We start from the raw sequence: 20,456 nt of genomic DNA, 5'->3' as shown, positions 1-20,456 counted from the left end.
TTGGGGTCAAGGACTTTGTGACTGAAGGGACACTGGTAATTTAGTTATCTATATTTGTTTTAAAAATATTCTCTGGGTTAGAAAAGGGAATCCAGAGACTTTCTCTCCCTATACCATACTACACATCCGTGGTGGTGCAGACTGTTCACGTTATAATACATGTGAAAGGTGCCCCCTAAGAATAATGCAATGTAAAATCCAGGCAACTGCACCTGAGAGTTCTTAATACTGGAATTTTTTTTTTGCGATAAGTTTATATGCCCAATTGTAGTAATTAATTGGGTATAGGATAGGCAGTCATCAGCTTACAAGACAGTTGTGAGTTCTGTCTCAGTCTACATTTTAAAACTGGTTGTTCAGAAACAAAAATTGACAACTGGGACCTAATTAAACTAAAGAGCTCCTGCACAGCAAAATAAACTATCAAAAGAAAGACAACCCAACCTAAAGAATGGGAGAAAATATCTGTAAACTATGCATCCTACAAAGAACTAATGTTCGGAATCAACAAAGAACTGATGTTCAGAATCTACAAGAAACTTGAACAATTCAACAAGAAAAAAAAAGTTTAAAACTGGGCTAAGGACCTAAACAGATATGTCTCAAAAGAAGACATGAAAGTGGCCAACAAACATATGAAAAAATGCTCAACATCACTAATCATCAGAGAAATGCAAGTCAAAACCTCAGTGAAATACCGTCTTACACCAGTGAGAGTGACTATTATTAAAAAGTGGAAAAATAACAAATGTTGGTGAGGTTGTAGAGAAAAGGGAACATTTCTAACTATTTGTGGGAATGTAAATTAGTTCAGTCTCTGTAAAAAGCAGTTTGGAGATTTCTCAAATAACTAAAAACAGAACTACCATTCAACCTAGTGGTCCCATTCCTGGATATATACCCAAAAGAAAAGAAATTATTCTACCAAAAAGACACCTGCCCTCAAATGTATACCACAGCACTATTCACAATAGCAAAGACATGGAATCAACCTAGGTGCACATCAGTTGTGGATTGGATAAAGAAATGTGGTACATGTAGAGTGTGAAATACTATGCAGCCATAAAAAGAATGAAACCATGCCCTTTGCAGCAATACGGATACAGCTGGAGGTCATTATCATAAGCGAATTGACACAGAAACACAAAACCAAATATGACCTGTTCTTATTTATAAGTGAGAGCTAAACATTGGATAGACACAGACAAAGATGAGAGCAATAGATACTAGGACTCCAAAAGAGGGGAGGGAGGAAGAAGATCAAGGGCTGAAAAAACTTCCTGTCAGGTCCTATGTTCACTGTTTGGGTGATGGGATAAGTAGAAGCCCAAATCTCAGCATCACGTAATATACTTGTGTAAGAAACCTGCACATGCAGCCCTGAATCTAAAACTGAAAATAAAATAAAACTGGTTGTTTGGAGTTTAGAATATTTGCAGACAAGGGAAAATGGAGATAAATCGTAGTGCATTTCCTGGGTTATCCACAAAAAGCTTCTCCCTCATATTGTTACTGCACTTCTAAAGGCCGTTTACAACCATTTTTCCTCCCTATTCTTAGTAAATTACTGATAGTATTGAATCAGAAATATTTCACCTGGATTGGTCGTCACTATTTAAAACAAGATTTATCTAGGGAAATGTATACTGCATTTTGTACTAAGAGGAAATCGTAGGGTAACAGGAACTGATTCCACACATCCTTCCAATGCCCCACCATCTTTTCTTGCCTACAAACTCTGAACCTCCTGAGTTGAATGCCTCTGGTTAGAGATAGCTATTTGTGTGGGATCAAAAGGAGACCGGTTTTTTAAAATTATTGTTATAATATTAACATTATTTCAAATTTTTGGTGATTTCAGAGATGGAGTATGACAAGTTGTAGAGTTTAAATATTAACTTGAAATCTATGGCCACACTGCCTGTGAGCATTAGCAGTATTACACAGAAAGCAGCCACATAACTGTTGAAATCAGCACCTGAAGGATTTTTCTTGATTCAAGTCCTGTTTTTATACCTCCTGAGTCCTGTGCTTTCTTTTTTTTAAAAAGTAACAATCTAAGTTTAGGTCTTCTTAGGCGTCCTACCCTCTAGGATCTTTTGGGTGGGTTCTTTCATAGTGTTTCTTTATACTTATATAAATTACAGCTTTTTGACAGTCTCTTATGTTCACAATCTTAGAAAATAAGTAGAGTTGGATTCTCACATTTGAGTCATCTTACCTCCTGTCTCTCTCATGAGTATGCTCTAAACACCATTCTATTTCTTTCTGTAAAGCACCCTCCTTTCTTGATCCTGGACCCCGTCAAATTCCTACCTGCACCAAAAACCTCCTTGGTCTCTTGTCTTCGTTGATCTTCAGCTCACTTTATGCAAGAAATTATTTTAAAATGATTCTTTTGTTTGCTAGCATTCAGTTTCTCTTTAGCATTATAGCAAATTACCAACGTATGATTCCAGTTTCTGGTTGTAGGGGCAAGTTGGGATTGAAACTGCAATCTAGTTTATTTGTCAAGCATTTTACTTTTAACTTCATTCTTGAAAGAGCGGGAAAGCTATGAATCTGAAGGGTGTCTTTGGTGGATAGATTTAGAGGTCCCAGTGAGGGTCTTCTAATGAAATACAGGCATCCCTTTGAAGTGTTCACTCCCCAGTGTCTGCAGTTACCACATTTATGCCTCAAGGGATGTGAGGCAAAGTGGCCCGGTGCCACCTGAATAATTATTTTCTCCACATCTTTTACTTAATAAATTCCACCAGAGCGTGCACCAAACAAACTGTCAAGGGCGTTCCAGCCTCCTGTGGGTCACAGCCTTCTCCCTTCGCACCCACTGAGCTGCAAGTTGAGAACAGAATTTCCCCGGATATCCAGGGAATTGCTTTGTTGCTCTGTACGGTATTTTTATATATGAGTGAAGATATGAGAAGTATTAAGTTACATCATGTGGAATTGCCGTTTTTGTAGGTCAAAATTAGATGGAGTAAAAGCAGCTTCATGAGGTTCAACCCAGTAGCTTCATTTAAGAGACATCTACCTAAAACATCATTAGTGTATGTTCAGTGAAAGCCCGCTGTGGAGTTTATTAAAATAGAAGCTTTAAGTTTTTCCACTTAGAAAACTTGGGCTTCTCTACCTGCCCTCTTGTGTTTTTCCCTGAATATCAGAGAAATAGGACACACAGCCTTCATATTTGGAGAAATGCATCTATTTTGAGACTAATATGAGATGAGTAGAATGTCCCTTGGTCTTGGAAGAATTTTTTTTCTGTAAGTTATATATGGGTGTTATAATGGAAAACATGTTCAAACCCTAACCGGAGCATTTGCTATAAATAAGAGAGTAGCAGGAGATTAATAAATCTGATAAAGCTGAGAAGGAAGAAATCTTAAAATAAGAAATGAGGACTGTACCTTCATTGGAGGGTTAATGCAGCCCTGAGTATATATATAGGAAAATCAAAGACTTGGTAAAGGCAGTGCATGCTAAGTCATGGCTATTAATGTGTGCTTAACTCTATTGCCTGGCATATTTTATTAAATGCAGCAGCCAAGAAAATTGACCTTACTTTTTTTTTTTCCTTTTTTGGGTTGGATCCTTGCTCACGTCACATAAATGAATAGAGCTGACAATTTACTGGTTCATCAATGAAACAATATTAAATTATGAAGATGTAAGGAAAAAATCCTACGCTAACACTGTCGCAGTTTAAAAGGTAAGCTGCTCCCTACCAGATTAGGAGATATTAATGTTCTTTTAAAATCTACATAACATAATGCCACGTGATACACATTAGAGGGCTAAGTGCCCCCTTGACAACTTTGACTACTATTGTGGGTCTGGCAAGTATTTCATAGTAAGGAAAAATGTTTTCCGCATTCTGCCTTTTAAAATGTAAAAACATCGTTTTTAATGCTTTTAAAGTGTTTTTGTGTGTGTGAGTAGGATATTCTGGCACATTGGACTTAACTGAGTGTATGTCGCAGTGATCATGTGGGTGCTTTGGAAAGGTTTTGCCCTTGTTTCTATTGATTCACTATATTGACCAGTAAGCTGCGGTTGTCAAAGTCAGAGTATTTCTTAATTCTTGTCTTTCACTGATGCCTAGGAAGTAAAATATTACTCTTCTTTACATCCTGTCCTGTGTTTAAGATAGGGATCCTTCTCTTTCTAATTCTACCTTCTGTGAGTTTACTAAAAGTTTTTGGTATCCATTAGATTCCAATTGAATACCCGTTTATTTTTCCAGGGATATCTGTCTACTTCACTCCATTTTTGAAGGACAGTTATATAATACTAACGTTCCCAGGTTACCATCAGTGAGTCAATTAATCTCCGAGCCCCAGGTGCTTCACTTGGATCCATGAACTCTGCTGTAGTTGTAATGAGTGTCATACAAAGATCATAGCATGGAAGGGTTCTTTAGGTGGCGAGTGGGCATTCACCATACTCTCACACGGGTTTGTAACTCAGGAAAGTTGAAGAGCCACTGCCACCTCTAATGCAGGATCTCGGATTATTAGTTACTCTGAGTTCCTGCAGCAGAGGCCAGCACAGAGTAGGTGTGCAGGAATCCGTGTGCACTCACTGCAGATGATGCCTTTCAATGGTGCTTGCTACTGAACCCTCTGGAATGAGGCATATTTTTGAACAGCATTCAGCAGATTCCTGCTTCAGTGAGGAAAATGGCACTTCGGAAGTGGAATTACCTTTTTCATGGCACCCACGTTGCTTAATTTGCAAATTGAGAATAATTTAGTTAGCAGGAGAATAGGTTTTCATGTTTGAAGTCCATTGGAATGAATTTGGCATTCTCTCTGCTCCTTCGGCTCAAACTGTCATAAAATGGAGTTCTGGCCCCACATCATTCAGTTACATGATTTTGGGGATATCATTTGTTGTTTTGCATAACATCAGTTTAATTTTAAATATTAGTGATACTTACATCTACTTCTTATGGACTACAGGTGTGCCCTGCTTTCAGAAAACTTGGATATGCTTCAAATTCATGCTTACTATGCCATTGCAGGAAGGGGCAATGATTTGTACACTAAAAATAGCTTGGCTTTAAAATATAATTTATCACAAGATTCCTTTAAATAACCAACTCTCTTAGAGCATTTAAAGTATGATTTGATTTGAAAAATCAATAGCCATACGCTCAACTTTTCAAGAACACATCTGCTTTGTAACGTGAAGCAGGTGAAGGTGGTACATCCAACCACAAGGAATGAGGGTCTTAAGTGAGCCGAAGAGGAATTATTTAGAAAGAAATTTGCTTTTCAGGAGTTTCTCAAGAAAAAACACCTTCACCTTTATCACCTCTAGAGTATGTAAAGAAAAAAAAAAAATAAAGCAGGCCAATTTCAGTTTGGAAAAGGTAAATCTATTTCTTTGGTGGGTCACATTCTGCATTATGCATGTGTGTAAAAGTGAGGTTCGCTTTGATCCTGACTATAAAAAGTTTATTTTTAAACTCAGACTGGGCAGGAATCCAGCGATGCTCTTTCCCCTGCAACACATCCTGGGTTTCAGGTCCCCAGCCTGGCGGAATGCAGCTAAACAGCAGGAAGTAGTTGAAGAGTGTAGAGACTTGATGGGTGCTGAGGTTTTTCCCCCCCCCTTCCTCCCCACCATTTTTGAAATTCAAATTGAATGCAATTTTCAGCTCATTTGAGCCAGAATATACTGTTGCTGAGCTTCAGTGGCTCTTAAATTCAAACTCACAGGAGAAAACAGATATCATCTGTCACAGAGGGTGGGAGAGAGAATACTCCCCACATTTATTCATGGGAGGCAGAGCTCTAGTAACTAATTCAAACCTTTATGACTAATTGACTAATCATTCACCGGCAAACTTATCAACTAATCAATGAAATCTTTAGGACACCCATCTTATGTATTCTGGGAGTAGCTATCCCCCCTTCCTTTAGAAAAAATTGTTCAAGTCTATTTTTATATCATTGATACTTTAATACCTTTTTGGCAAAACGAGACAGAATATCATGGCAATCTTTTTTTTTTTCTGTACTTCCTGACTGTTTTTATTGTTTCCATCTTTAATGTCTATGTCAATTCTATTTATTTATGACTGAGAATTAACGGAAAGCTTATGGCTGTCTAAGTGGAACAAAAAATTTTAGTTTTTTTTTTTTTTTTTTTTTTTTTACTACACAGAGTATTTGAAAACATCTTTCTTTCTTGAGGGCAAAGATAAGTACCAATTAAAAGGGAAAAACCCACTCATACAGCTCTTGAGCTTACAGGTGTGGCTAACCTGCAGGGTGGATGTCTCAGGATGGCTTGAGAATGCCTCTCGGTGAAGTCCTGCCACTGGGTATGTGCCCAGGGAATGCAAATAGGTTTGAGCAAATAACAATCTAAAATTTCTCCTCTGATTTCAGAAAGAATGCAATGTGGCAATTTTGATTCTGAAATGTAGGTTATATGATTTACTGCTGATGCTTGTCCTTGGGTGCTTTAGTATCAGCCAAAATTTACATGGGGGATGTGAAGGCCATTAGCTGTCTCTTGCTGTTTGTCGTCGTCGTCTTTTCTTTTTTTTTCTCAAGGTCCGTAAGAGAAAAGTTAATTATAATGTTACCTCAAAGTAAGGAGGAGTAAAACAATTTGATCTCTAAATACTGTTTTTAACGAAGTTTGTTCACAGCAATCATACTTGGAGTTTAAGATTGTTTTACAGTAAGTATGTGGTCTGGCCATGTATGTTTATACTTGTGTGTGTGTGCACGTGTGCGCACGCATGCACGTTTACCCATCGCCACATTCTCTAAGAATGTGACAGCAGGAGCATCCAAATGGTGGTCATTTTCACATTAATAGTCATCAACCACTTTATCTTCTTAATGGTACTGTGCTTGTGAATCAGATCCTTCATAAAAGGTATTTATGTCATTTCTTTCATAAGAATGATACTGACATGCTAACTTGTTTTCTCATGATTATACCTCAGTACAACTACCACAACCTTATTGTTGTTTCTTGGACACATGCTACAAGAAGGCAAACATCTACTATGAGGTTGTGATTTATAATAAGAAGTATATATTTGTTCTCTGCCACCCCCACAACACCCCCGACGTTCACATTCCCGACTACAGAGCTCTTTATCCCCTGGAATTTCCTGTTTGACAGAAGTGTCTTTTGCTCTAATAAGGTGACTTTTGGAGGGCTCCCGAATGGGTTTTGGTCACCAGAAAAACCAAGCCATGATTAGAAGCTTGGAACTTTCAATCAAACCCCTCATCCTCCAGGAAGGGGAGAGAAGCTGAAAATTGAGTTAATAATCGACCATGCCTGCAGGATTAAGCCTCTATAAAAATCCCTAAACTGGGCTGGGTGTGGTGACTCAAGCCTGTAATCCCAACACTTTGGGAGGCCGAGGTGGGCGGATCACGAGGTCAGGAGTTCAAGACCAGCCTGGCCAACACGGTGAAAGTGCATCTCTACTAAAAATACAAAAATTAGCTGGGCGTGGTGGTGTGCGCCTGTAATTCCAGCTACTCATGAGGCTAAGGCGGGAGAACTGCTTAGACCTGTGAGGCAGAGGTTGCAGTAAGCTGAGATCATACCACTGCAATCGAGCCTGGAAAACAGAGCAAGGCTCCATCTAAAATAAATAAATAAGTAAAATAAATAAATCCCTAAACTACGAGGTTCAGAGAGATTCTGGGTTGCTGGACATGGAGAGGTTCTGGAAAGGTGATGTGCCTGGAAAGGGCTTGGGAGCCCTCTATGCCCCTTCCCACATACCTCGCCCTATGCAGCACCTCTTTATCTGGCTGGCTATTCATCTGTATTCTTTATGATATCCTTTATAAATATAATAAACCATTAAAAGCAAGTGTTTCTCTGAGTTCTGTGAGCTGCTGTAGCAAATTAATCAAACCAGAGAAGAGGGTTATGGAAAGCTCCAATTTGTAGTCAAATCAAGCAGCAGTTGTAGGTAGCCTACAACTTTCGGTTGACGTCTGAAGCTGGGGGACGTTTGGTGGGACCAAGCCTTTCACCTGTGGGATCTGATGCTATTTCCAGGTAGGAGTGTCAGGATTGAGTTAAATTGTAGGACACCCAGTTGGTGACCACTGGAGAACTGCTGTGTGGGAAAGCAAAAGCAAGCCTGCACATCTGAACACGAAAGTGTTCTGTGTTGAATGTGAGAGTAGGAAAAGCAGTTTAATTCTTCCTGTTGTACTTACATTGACCAGGAGTCTATATTTTTAGTTAATTACTAGTTAATAGAGTTTTTGTTTTTCTATTAAAATATCTTAAAGCTTCAGTTTACAAGTAATTACTGAGTGCTTACTACATACCAGGCATTCATTGTGCTAAGACTTATAATGTATAAAATAATGGTTTTCTAACCTAAGTGAAGTGGACATTGGAGGTGAAATACCAAAAGAGTCACAAATATGAACTCTGCCAGCCCTTTATCTCAGTAGACAACCTCTTTTTAAAAAAGCAATTGATATGGTTTGGCTGTGTCCCTACATAAATCTCATCTTGAATCGTAGCTCCCATAATTTCCATGTGTTGTGGGAGGGACTGCGTGGGAGACAATTGAATCATAGGGGTGGTTTCCCCCACACTGTTCTCATGTTGGTGAGTAAGTCTCACGAGATCTGATGGCTTTATAAGTGGAAATCCCTTTTTCTTTGTGCTCATTCTGGCTTTTCTGCTACCATGTAAGACGTGCCTTTTGCCTTCTGCCATGATTATGAGGCCACCCCAGCCACGTGCAATTGGGAGTCCATTAAACCTTTATCTTCATAAATTATCAAGGCTTGGGTATGGTTTTTCCTTTGTTTGTTTATTTCTCTCTCTCTCTCTTTTTTTTTTTTTTTTTTTTTTGAGACAGAATCTCATTCTGTCTCCCAGGCTGGAGTGGAGTGGAGCGATCTTGGCTCACTACAACCTCCATATCCTGAGTTCAAGGAATTTTCCTGCTTCAGCCTCCCAAGTAGCTGGAATTATAGGTGCTTGCCACCAAGCCTGGCTAATTTTTGTATTTTTAGTAGAGACGGGGTTTTGCCATGTTGGCCAGGCTGGTCTCGAACTCTTGACCTCCGGTGATCCATCCACCTCGACTTCCCAAAGTGCTGGGATTACAGGGGTGAGCCACTACACCTGGCCTCTGGTATTGGTGTATTAGTCTGTTTTCACACTGCTGATGTCTTTATAAGCAGTGTGAAAAAAGACTAATACACTAATAGAATCTAATTTGGAGTTGGAAAAAAAGATGATACACAAAATAATCAGTAATAAGGATAATAAAATATACATACTGAGCTGCTAAATGTATAATATTCTCCAAAATTGCTAATAGAATTGGGTAAGCAAAGGGCCAGTGGGGTGCTGACAGCCTGAAAGAAGATATTGCAGAGACAATAGGCCAGGGGTCAGTGGAGGGAAGGAGGGGAAGCAGACCAGGAGGGAGGCAAAGCTGGAGTTCAAGAGAGAATGCAATTGAGGAATAAGAGTGCAGAGTGCTTGAGGCAGAGAGTTCAGGGATGCGCCGGAACCTGTTCTTACCAAGAGAGTCAATTGTTAAATTTCTAGGAATTTTGTGATCCAGTTATAATTTAATTTTCTTAAAAATTGAATCATATGAACATATAATAAGTCAATATCTAAAAACCAAAAGCAATAAATACTCCAAATTAATCACTTTCCAATTATTCTGCTTCACCACATTTTGGTCTTATTCATGTTCTCGGGGTATGGAAGTAGTCTAGAACACTGCACTGCTCTGCATCTCCTCATCAGCTCCATGCTCACCACGTCATGTTGGTAGCTCCAATCAGCCATGGAGTGAGTATTGACACCACAGAAATTGGCAGTTCCCCCAATTTTTTTTTTTAATCATTTGAGAGCCAGTTCTTGAAATTTACCAGGCAAGTATGGGGTGCGAGTAGAAGTGGGGCTAGAAAATTGGCAAGCCTAAATGAACAACTGTGAGAAGGCGGGGCCACATCAGGAAAATGGTTCAGTTAGGCCAGTGGTTTATCTTCGATTCAGAAATGATTGGGAGTCATTGTCTTTCTTTAAATACTTTTTTATTGTAATTAGCATATATGTTCAATATAGAAAATTTGGACGAATGACAACTCCTATAATATTTTCTTTATGTTCCACACTTGTTAAGTGCTTTAAATATAATAAATCATTTAATCCTGGAACTAGCTCTATGAGGTAGTTGCTATTATCCATTTCAAAGATGGGGGAATTGAGTTACAGAGAAGATAAAAGCCTTGGCCAAGTAAAATAGCTGTGACTTGAAAGCAGGACATTTTTTAATTCTTGTTGTCTTATTTCTATAGGATAGCTGTCTAGAGTAGGATTGCTAAACCAAAGTGTATCTATATTTTCAGTTTTATAAGAAATTGTCCATGGATCTAAAACAATTATGTAAATTGGCTGGACATGATAGCTCATGCCTATAATCCTAGCACGTGGGGAGGCCAACATGGGAGAATTGCTTGAAGCCAGGAGTTTGATATCAGGCTGTACAATGTAGCAAGACCCTTTTTTCTACCCAAAAAAAAAAAAAAAAAAAAAAAAAAAAAAAAAAAAAGCCAGGTTTGGTGGCATGCACCTGTATCCCTAGGTACTCAGGAGACTGAAGCAGGAAGATCACTTGAGCTCAGGAATTCAGGAATTTGAGGCTTCAGTGAGCCACGATCACACCACTGTACCTCGGCCTCGGCGACACGGCAAGAGAGACATTGTCTCTGACAAAACAAAAACAAAAACAGAAACACAGACACACATCTACCAACATAGTGTGAGGATCCAATTCCTAGTTACCCATGGTTTTAACAGACTTTACTTTTTGTCAGTTTGTCATTGGGAGGTAGTGTCTTATTTCAATTTGCAATTTTAAAACTATTAATGAAGCTGAGCATTTTTTTATAGTTTTATTGGTCCTTTGTATTTTCTGGATTTACTGCCTTGCCAATTTTTTTCTATTGAAATCTTTCTCATTTTCCTTCTCTGTCAAAACTTCTTTTATACTAATAATATTAACCTCTTTTTCTTAAATGTGTTATAAAAATGTTTCCTTATTTTATTTTTACCTTTTATTTCCCCCCAAGATGGAGTTTCACTCTGTCTCCCAGGCTGGAGTACAGTGGCACAATCTTGGCTCACTGCAACCTCCATCTTCTGGGTTCAAGCAGTCTCCTGCCTCAGCCTCCTGAGTAGCTGGGATTACAGGTGCATACCACCACATCTGGGTGACTTTTGTATTTTAATAGAGACCAGTTTTCACCATGTTGGCCAGGCTGGCTTCAAACTCCTGACCTTGTGATCAGCCTGCCTTGGCCTCCCAAAGTGCTGGAATTACAGGCATGAGCCATTATTCCTGGCCTTATTTTTACCTTTTAAATGGTTTGTATTGTCTCTTACGAAGAGAAGTCAAATTATATGTATTTTTTTTATTGTAGTTTATCAATTTTCTGTCTTAATCAGTCTCCCCTGAAAGAAAGAAAAATAATTTTTTTATTCTAAATATTTTGTATGTCGTTTCAATATGATCCCTGCTTCCCACAGCTCATAGATGAGTCAGGGAGACGACTGCAGAGCGCAGGGATTTCTGCTTTGTTTGGTCAGTGCTGTAACCAAGGGTGCTGAGAGTGCCAGGAGAACCCTTAGGAGGGCACCTGGGCTAGTTGGTACAGCTGGTCCTCCGGAGGGCAACATCCCAGATAAACCTCTAAGGCCAAGGCAGGAGGGGTGGGAGAATTTCCAGAGGGAACGAGCAAGCCAGGGAGCTGGAAAACTTTGGAAAGACAGTCCATTTTCCAGAATAGGGAAGGACCAGTCTCTCAGGATGGGTCAAGGGAAAACGTTTTTCATAGGGAGAATTATTTTCCTGAATTTCTCTTATTTTACACAAAGAATAGACCACAGAAGGTATTTTAAGCTGAAGACAAAACTCTGAAGATGGGATTAGAAAAATGAAATAATAAGTCAATAAGGGTAAGGAGTACCTTCCCCCAAAGTGATCAGGGATGGACAAAGGACAAGGGTCCTCATAAGAGAAATAGAAACATGGATGTCATCTTTAATATCCATGTACCTTCTCCTGGTTGCTTTGGGACCACTCAGTGACAGGTGCCCCCTAGCTGAACTTGGCCATTAGCCTCTTAATTTCCAAGCCTCACATCAGCCACACCAGAATAATGTCCCTTAACATGCCAGCTTGCTTCACTAAAATCACATGAATTCCCGTGATCTCTAGTGAGATCTGTCCTGGTTGGGCAGTTAAGCTCTCCACAGAATTATCCCATCACCCACTTCTAGTTTCTCTTCTTCACTTTAAATAGCGTAATCATTGTGGAACCTTGTGTGTTCCACAGACAGTGCTTCCCGTGTGCAGTTCCTTCTTTTTGGGACCTCCTCCATACCCCTTTGACAAGCTAACTGGAATCCCATTTATCTTTCAAGGCTCAACTTCAACGTTACTTCCTTCCTGCAGATTTTCCTGATATCTTGAGCTAGAAGAAATCTGGATGTTGAAGTGTATGTCAGTACCATTTAAGACTCATGCTGCAACAGCAATGTATTATAGTGCTATATTTCTACAGGTCCTTAACTAGATCGAAATTTCTGGAAGGACAAGAACTATGTATTATATACTTCTTTGCAGTTTCCAGGTCTTTTACACAGTGAAGACTCATCTCCCCTGACGAGGACTAGAAGACTAAACTCATCTCTAGAAACAGACCCATGGACAGCAGAGGCAAGGGCAGAGAGGACACTCACAGAATAAATAGAATGTAAAGTCACTCTGAGAATCGGGGGATGAAGCTTGAGGAGAGAATAATTCTAAATAAACCTCAGAAAGAAGTGAGCTGGGGAGTGCTCATGGGATGAATAAATGGATCACCTGGTATTTATGGTGGAAGGCAAAGTTGAAGTTAAATAGAATGAATTGGTAGTGAGCCACGTTCACCTCTGCCTTTGCACTTGAGAACCAAAAAGCAATATGGATATAGAAGAGACTGAGAATATCTGAAGCAGAAGGAAAGAGGTTAGAAGGGAGATTAAAGAAGAAAGAGAAAAAGAAGGATGTGTGAGAAAAGGGAGAAGTGAGTCAGAGAAAGGCTCTTTGAAGGGGATATGAGTCAGAAAGGCAGATTGCATAATAAACTTGGCAGAATGTCCAGGAGGTGAGGATGGCAGCGAGGGGTTCTCTCTTGGACTCAGAGAGGAAGGATGTCCAATGAAATTAGGTGGTGACTAATAACTTAGGTAAGGTAAGAGTGATACAGTATAGGTGTTAGGGGGTTTCCTGGTGGCTGGAAATCAGGTACAGTTTCTATGAGAACATGGGGAGGATGATGGCCGGAGTGGTACGGCAGTTGTGCTTGGAAAGGGATCACTGATGTAGCGTTTTATAGTTGAATAGCTTCATAAAGTAGGAAGAGACCTGGGGGGTCTAGTCCGATATTCTCATTTGATGTTTAGGCCAAACAGTCTAAAAGACTTCGTGCCATCTCCCAGGCCCCCTGTGGTCCGCTCTCTGCCCACCTTTCAGGCCTGATCATGTGCTACTCTGCTTTCCTTAAACTCCTGCGAAGCCAATTCACCTGTAATACACTAGCCTTGCATTCTTTCTCATTTCAAATACCATTCTCTCTGTCTGGAATGTCCTTCTATGTACTCCTTGTTTTTCTGCCCAACTCTTATTCAAATTCCAGATCTCAGCTTAAAAACATTTCTTCCAAGCACTCCTTCTCCCAACTCCCCTCCTCACACCCACTGGGTCAGGTCTTTGTTTTATGTTTCCAGGCATTCATTTCCTATGTTTCAAACTTGATGGGAGATGCATTTCCTTTTTGATGGTCCCTTTTCTCTTCTGGGTTGTGAATTCTATTGAGTTTCATCTTTATTGTACTTGTCACAGAGTAGTTGCACAATAAATATTTCTTAAGGGAAGGAAGGGAGGCAGGAAGGGAGGGATGGAGGGAGGAATGAATTTGAGTGACAAACTCTTACCACTAATTGTTAGCAGAGCCTGACAAGTGTCTTCTGAAACAATCAGGTGTGACTTGCATGTTCACATTCAGATTTGGGAGATTTGTGAGTTTTTTTTTCCCCCAGTATATTTTTTAATTGCGGTAAGAAAGTTGATGACTTTAGCCATTTCTAAGTGTATATAGAGTTCAGTGGCATTAAGTACATTCCTGTTGTGCATTATCTATCTCTAGACCTTTTTCCATCATCTCAAATTGAAACTCTGTAGCTATTCAATAACTCCTATTTCTACTCCCCACCTGTCCCTGGCATCCACCATTCTTTCTGTCTCTATGAATGTGACTACTCTGAGTGCCTTAAATAAGTAAAATCATACAATGTTTGTCCTCGTGTGTCTGACTTATTTCACTCAGTGAAGTGTCTTCAAGGTTCATCTTCGTTGTAGCATGTAACAGAATCCTACTCTTTTCAAGGCTGAATAATATTCCACTATGTGTAGATACCACATTTTGTTTTTCCATTCGTTTGTTGATGAACATTTGGATTGTTTCCATAGGAGACTATTGTTATATATCCTAAAATACGCAATCCTCCACGTGATTTAGTAACCTGGGAGATGGTCAGTGGCATGCAGCTAGAGGATTTGATCAGGGGAGGAAAGGGTAGACGGAAGAATCATCCATGTTCTTGGGACAGTCATCAGAAATGTCCGCGAACGTGGAGGCTGTGACAGGAAGAAAAGGAAGTGTTCCTATCAGGTCATGGCAGTCTTGATGTGAAGGAGGCAATGAAGATGGATGCTGTGAATTTCTAATGATAGTAAATCCTGAGAAGTGGGGTTGAGAGATGCTCCTTTTTTTTAAACTTACCTTGTTATTGAAATGGAAAAGTAGGATGTCTAGAAGGGGCAGAAAAAAGTGAGACATCTTCTCAGAGGAGACACTGGGGAAAAGAGGTGAGAAAAAGTGGAGGCTAAAAGGGAGTTTGGCCACAGGTATTTTACAGAGGAGAAATTCACTGGTGAAGGAAGAGCCAATCAATTCAAAGCTTCTTCTACAAATTTTATCCAGGAAAAGCCCTCAGCACAAGATTGATGCATATCTATTCTGTAATTAACAACAATACGTAGAAAGAGATTCCACGGTCACCATTAGGTTCCAATCCCTCATGTTCAAGATTTTCTTCTTTTTAACTAGACTATTTTGGGCCCTTTTCTTCTCCTTGTCTTTTCAGGAACTAGAAAAGAATTACTAAAACTCACCCCATGAAAATCCCTCACGTGCCTGAATTCTTTTGCACTTAAAGATTGGAACTGGATTAAACTCTTTTCCCTTAACAACTTCTTAGCTACAGTTTTCTAAGCCTTTAATGCCCTTTGAATTGTCTGCTCTAAGTTCTCTTGGGTTAAAGTACCCCAGTAGGAATAGCCAGATTTCCTGATATCCCGTGTGAAGCTAGTGCTGTCTTTCATGATCCGGGAACCCCGTCCCTCAGTGCCAGCATCCAGTATGGTACCAGTCCCGCCTTGGAGTAAAAGAGTGCCGTACTCCTGAAGGAAATTTCCCAGTCTGCAGAGAGGGGCCCATGGCGTGCCGTACCCATCAAGCTCAGCCTCTCAGCCTAAAGGCAGAGCAAGTCACTTTCCAAGATATGGCTGGCCCTAAAATTGTGTAAGCTTTTTGGAAGTATTATCTTTTTTCTTTCTACTTCAGAAGCTCAGCACGTTGGCCCATTTCAAGTTGCCTCTGATCTTTAACTGCTGCTCCTCAGCCCCTTGGATCCATCCTCGGGGAGATTCTCACTGGTCACTTTGCAGAGCTCCCTCAGGCCAAGAAAGCCTCCCTCTCTTTGTTTCTACTTAACCCTTGCCCTTCAGGGTGGTGAGGGGCCCTCTTCAGGCTGCCTCCCTTGTCGTCTATTATAACTTGCAGGTGATTAGCAGGTCGTTTCTAAGCAAAAAGGAACATTGCCCCAGGCACCGCACTCCCATAGGCTCTTGCCATTTTGCTACAAAAGAGAAAAATCGAGCCTTTGAAGAGTATATATACACTATTCATGTACTTAGAAAGAGAGGAGTGTCTATAAAATTTCAGGAACAGCATTAGGTTTAACTCAGTTATCAGACGGCGGAACTATTGAGTTATGGTTCGGATTGCTTTTGGAATTAAAAAGAAGCAGTTGCCATTTCTAAGCATCTAGTCTTTAATAAAAGTTTATTTGAGAATTTCTCTCTAGACAGGAATCCCCTAACAAGTTGTATTCCGGTGAGACAGAGTGTCCATGAAATACAGTAATTGGGGCTCTGTTGGGCTATTCTTCGTGCAGGGAGAGCTCACTCAGTGACAGCGTGCTGCATTCAGCATTCAGCATTCCACCCTGCACTCCAGCGACTCATCTGACCAGATGAAAGCTTCCTTCTCTACCTCAATCCTCCAGGCTTTTTTTGTCACCTACACTGCTACCTTCAGATCCCCCAGGGGAAATATTATATGCTTCTTTCAACATCTTGAACGACTGTCCTCAGCATTAAGTGAAACATTATACATTTTTTTTTATATCTCTATTGCTGTAAGTGCAGTGTCCCTTTCAGACCAAAAAAAAAAAAAAAAAAAAAAGTAACTAGTTCATTTTCCTGAGTTTTAAATGTCTAGCTTCTCTCCTATTATTTTTTTATTGAAAAATAAAATTTTAAAACTAAACATAACTCTTTCACCTTCGCTCCTCTGCCAAATAAACATTGCCGAACCATTTGGTCTTTGGACTCTATGGATTCACATTTCATGTGTAAGAGCCACAGGAACCTAACAGGAATGTTTTTTTTTTTTTTTTTTTTTTTTTTCCCCATGGGTGTTCTCAGTTTTTCTGGGAAGGAAAGTGGATGAGCCGAAGTACCTGTTCCTGCAGAACAGGCCGGGGAACAAGTCCTCTGTCTCCTCGGGTTCTTTGGCTCTGGATTTAATGTTTTACTCAGTTATGAGAGTGTGGTGTGTCCCTTAGAGAACCTGGCCAAATTCATTGGATCTGGTATTTTCCAGGTGTGTGCGCATCTGTGGAAGCAGCGACTCCAAGGCGGGGGTCTGGCATCTGTGTTCTAATAAGTGCCCAAGGCAATCTGGGAAACACTGGTCCATCCATCCCAGCTTTTTGCCTGCAGCCATGTACTGGATTTCAGGGTTGTCCGAGGACTGTGGAGTTGTTTGTGTGGTCTTTTTCTCATGCTCGCTCAGATTGCTTTCTTCTGATGAGATCACGAACTGTGAACTGAAGACCCACTGAGGTGTTTTTTGGAGACAAAGCCTAGCTCTGTGACCCAGGCTGGAGTGCAATGGTCTGATCTCAGCTCACTGCAACCTCCACTTCCCAGGTTCAAGTGAGTCTCCTGCCTCAGCCTCCCAAGTAGCTGAGATTACAGAAATACACAACCAGGCCTGCTAATTTTTGTATTTTAAGTAGAGATGGGTTTTGCCATGTTGGCCAGGCTAGTCTCGAACCCCTGACCTCAGGCAATCTTCCTGCTTTGGCCTCCCAAGGTGCCAGAATTATAGGCATGGACTACCCCACCCAGCTAAGCTGACCCACTTTGAATAGGCCAGAAAAAGAGGGAGCCTGTTTCCCCCCAAAAAAACCCCAAAAAACAACGCAACCCCCTGCCCCCCCCCCCAAAACAAATAAAAATCCTCAAGGGAGTGTTCTCATTACTTGAGAATAGCCTTAGAAGGTATAAAATTGAAATACTCCTCGGGGCAACCGCTGCTGTCTTGCTTGTCTCAACGTGTTTTATATGACAACAGTAATGCAGCCTGTTGAGCCATCCTGTTTAAGTCCCCAGACCTTTGTCTCCCTGTGGGAGAACTGCCTGTGGTTCCTATTGCCTGATAAGGTGGCTCAGAAAAGGGACCTGTTTCAACAACCTGGAGATCTTCTTGGGTAGATAGTAGCAGATGATACAGAAGAAAACCAGGAAGCTTTGGGGTGTGCTGGCAGAGCTACTAGATGTAAATATGCATAAGAAAGACCATATGCTTTTATTATCTATGGAATAAGGCAGGCTGGGGACTGAGGGACAATTGAAAGCAGTATCTTGGGTACATAATGAAGTTTTAAATTTTCACACCTCACCCGCTATGGCTTCCTGTGTGCCCAAGTCACATTTCCGCCCTGCCATAAATACACCCTGGCTGGAACTGCAAACTATATCAACAACAACAGAAAGCCATGACATGAGCCTTTCCTGTATTCGCAACACTCCTTGGATTGCCATGGCAACAATAGTTTTAATTATGGAGAGACAAAATGATAACTTGTATATCAGATGTGGCTCACTTTTCCCTGTGGACAAAACTCTGATTTGAGAGAGGCTTTGCATGTGGTGTTTGCTTCTAGGATGGATTTTATTATCTGCTCTAACGGACAGCTCTTTTGCTTATGGAATGAACCAGAAAAAGCTGAAGTCCTGGCTGAAGGGGCTGCTGGACATTGGCCCTTGTGAAGGCGAATTGGACCTTTTGGTCTCGGAGGCAGCCTGATGTGCTCGTCACATGTGCATTTAAGAACCAAGCAAGCCACTGCTCTCGAGGGCTGCTTTTGGCTTCCCCTTTCAACCAGTGGAAATCTGCATGTTAGGATAGAGACTTGCATGAAATATCATCTGGTAATCATACTTGACAATGTTCAGGATTATGCTGGAGGGACAAACAAGTAATTCCATTGCAGTAGCAGTCGTGGAAATACACAAATCAGAGCAGCTTTCCAATCAGAGCTATGGAGGGAGAAACGCGGGAGAGGAAACGTCTTCCTCTGTCTTCTCCCACTGCCCTTCATTTCTGGGTCTGCTTGCTCACTCCTTGAATTTCTCTTCAGGTTTGGGGAGGTATCACACCATCTCTAAATAATTCTGGGCTCCTTCATTTTGAAAGCTCTTGCAAAGCTAAATAATCTTCCTCTTAGGTAAACATAAATCATTGTCTACCTTCTTTGCTCCTTGAGTAGACCTTTTGATACATTCATTAATTATGGCCACTGCCTGGTGGTGCAGTGATGGCTGAGTCACTCCCGTGAGCATCTTCCCTGGAATGCCCCCATTTCTGGCACTGAACCCGAAAATCCAATTCAGTGTTAAAGAGGCTCTTCACTGTGACACTGGACAGCCAGGTGGTCAGGCAAGTAAAAGAAGTATGCCAGAAAAATGCAGCGGTGTGGTTGTAGGAGTGAGGGTTGGAGAAAGCCGGTGCGTGGGATGTTGATGGAATGATACCGTCCTTAAAACCTGCTGCCACTGTTTCTAATCTCTGGCAACCTCTGGAATAAGATCTTGATCCTCTGTTCAGATCTGCTGACTCCACCAACAGTCCAGTTAATCACAATCCCAGCTTTTGAAGGCCAGAACGCCCATGCAGAACTATTGAGTAACAGGCACCGTGGTTCTGATTTCTAATCCTTTCCCGCATTTTTTTTTTTTTTTTGGAAAAAGAAAAATACAGAAAAGGTCCCGGTTTTTGGTAAATCTTGCTTAACGAATGACACAGTCTCTGTTTATTTTGTTTCCACATTCGGGGAGCTTTGCAGCTATAATTTTGATTTTGGAGTTTAGGCATGTTAATTAAGCCTTTGTATGGAAGTGGAGGGGTTCTGTTTCTTGTTTGTTAGTTTAATAAGATTTTGTGTTAAGAATGGCACTGAGAATCTGTCAGAATTAGCTTGGCTGCATATGTGTAGCTCAGTGCTTTGAGACCCTTGAAATGTCTGTTTTTAGGACATCAGCAGGGGGCTAATGAAAAGGCTTTGTTGATTTTAACGAATTGCAAGCCACTGTAGCCAAAATAAATATAATCTGCTCTTTGGATTAGTTGTCACAGATGATTTTACCTACTAACAGTGATTAAAGAACCCGAGTGGACCAGAAGCATAGCTGCTCTCTGGTGACTCTTGCTAAAATAGCAATAAACAGAAGTAAATAAAGACTTAGGGCATTAGTTATCTTTAATAAACAGTGACACCAAATATACAATGTACAGGCGTGAAAGGGTAGAAGCGGAGGCTTAGTGGAAGATCGGGGTGTCAAATACCTGTATGGCGTACAGCAGTACAGCTCTTGGTGCCACAAAAACTTGCAATTGTTAACAACAACAAAACCCACAGGAAACACTGAAGTGCTTGCTGGTATTGTTCACATGCTGTAGTTATACCTCGTTAGAAAGTGGTTAGAAACCCGGGGCTATCTTCTTGTTTCCCAGCTCCCTTTCCAAAGCCAATCCAATTCATTGCCATTCTGCTCTCATCCTCCCTCGGACTCAGGGACCAGAGTTGAAATCCTGCAACTATAGGATTAGAGTATGAAAATGAGGGAAGTGTTAATTACTTGTGTAATTATTAACCTTCGTAGCTGCAGTAATTCTACCCAGTTAATGAACAGATGACCAGCCCTATATCCTTCTTTGTATTTTCCACCCTGATGAAAA

At 40.7% G+C, this 20,456-nt stretch overlaps 1 protein-coding gene across 10 annotated transcripts in view; it reads left to right on the top strand.

Moving 5' to 3' along the window:
* ESRRG (estrogen related receptor gamma) overlaps positions 1-20,456 on the top strand; it is a 644,467-nt gene that overhangs the window by 195,744 nt on the left and 428,267 nt on the right. For 9 of the 10 annotated variants that reach the window (XM_074385196.1, XM_010340941.3, XM_074385195.1 and 6 more), the window contains one exon: positions 3,621-3,712. The exons of the other annotated variant lie outside the window; for it this stretch is intronic. The gene's annotated coding sequence lies outside the window, so the exon portion shown is untranslated. The remainder of the gene's footprint in view (positions 1-3,620; positions 3,713-20,456) is intronic. 10 annotated transcript variants of the gene reach the window in all.

This window comes from Saimiri boliviensis, chromosome 14 (genome assembly GCF_048565385.1).
Source record: "Saimiri boliviensis isolate mSaiBol1 chromosome 14, mSaiBol1.pri, whole genome shotgun sequence".
In the NCBI taxonomy this organism is placed as follows: Eukaryota; Metazoa; Chordata; class Mammalia; order Primates; family Cebidae; genus Saimiri; species Saimiri boliviensis.
The sequence above is the reverse complement of the archived record's forward strand: the minus strand, read 5'-3'. Positions and strand labels throughout refer to the sequence as shown.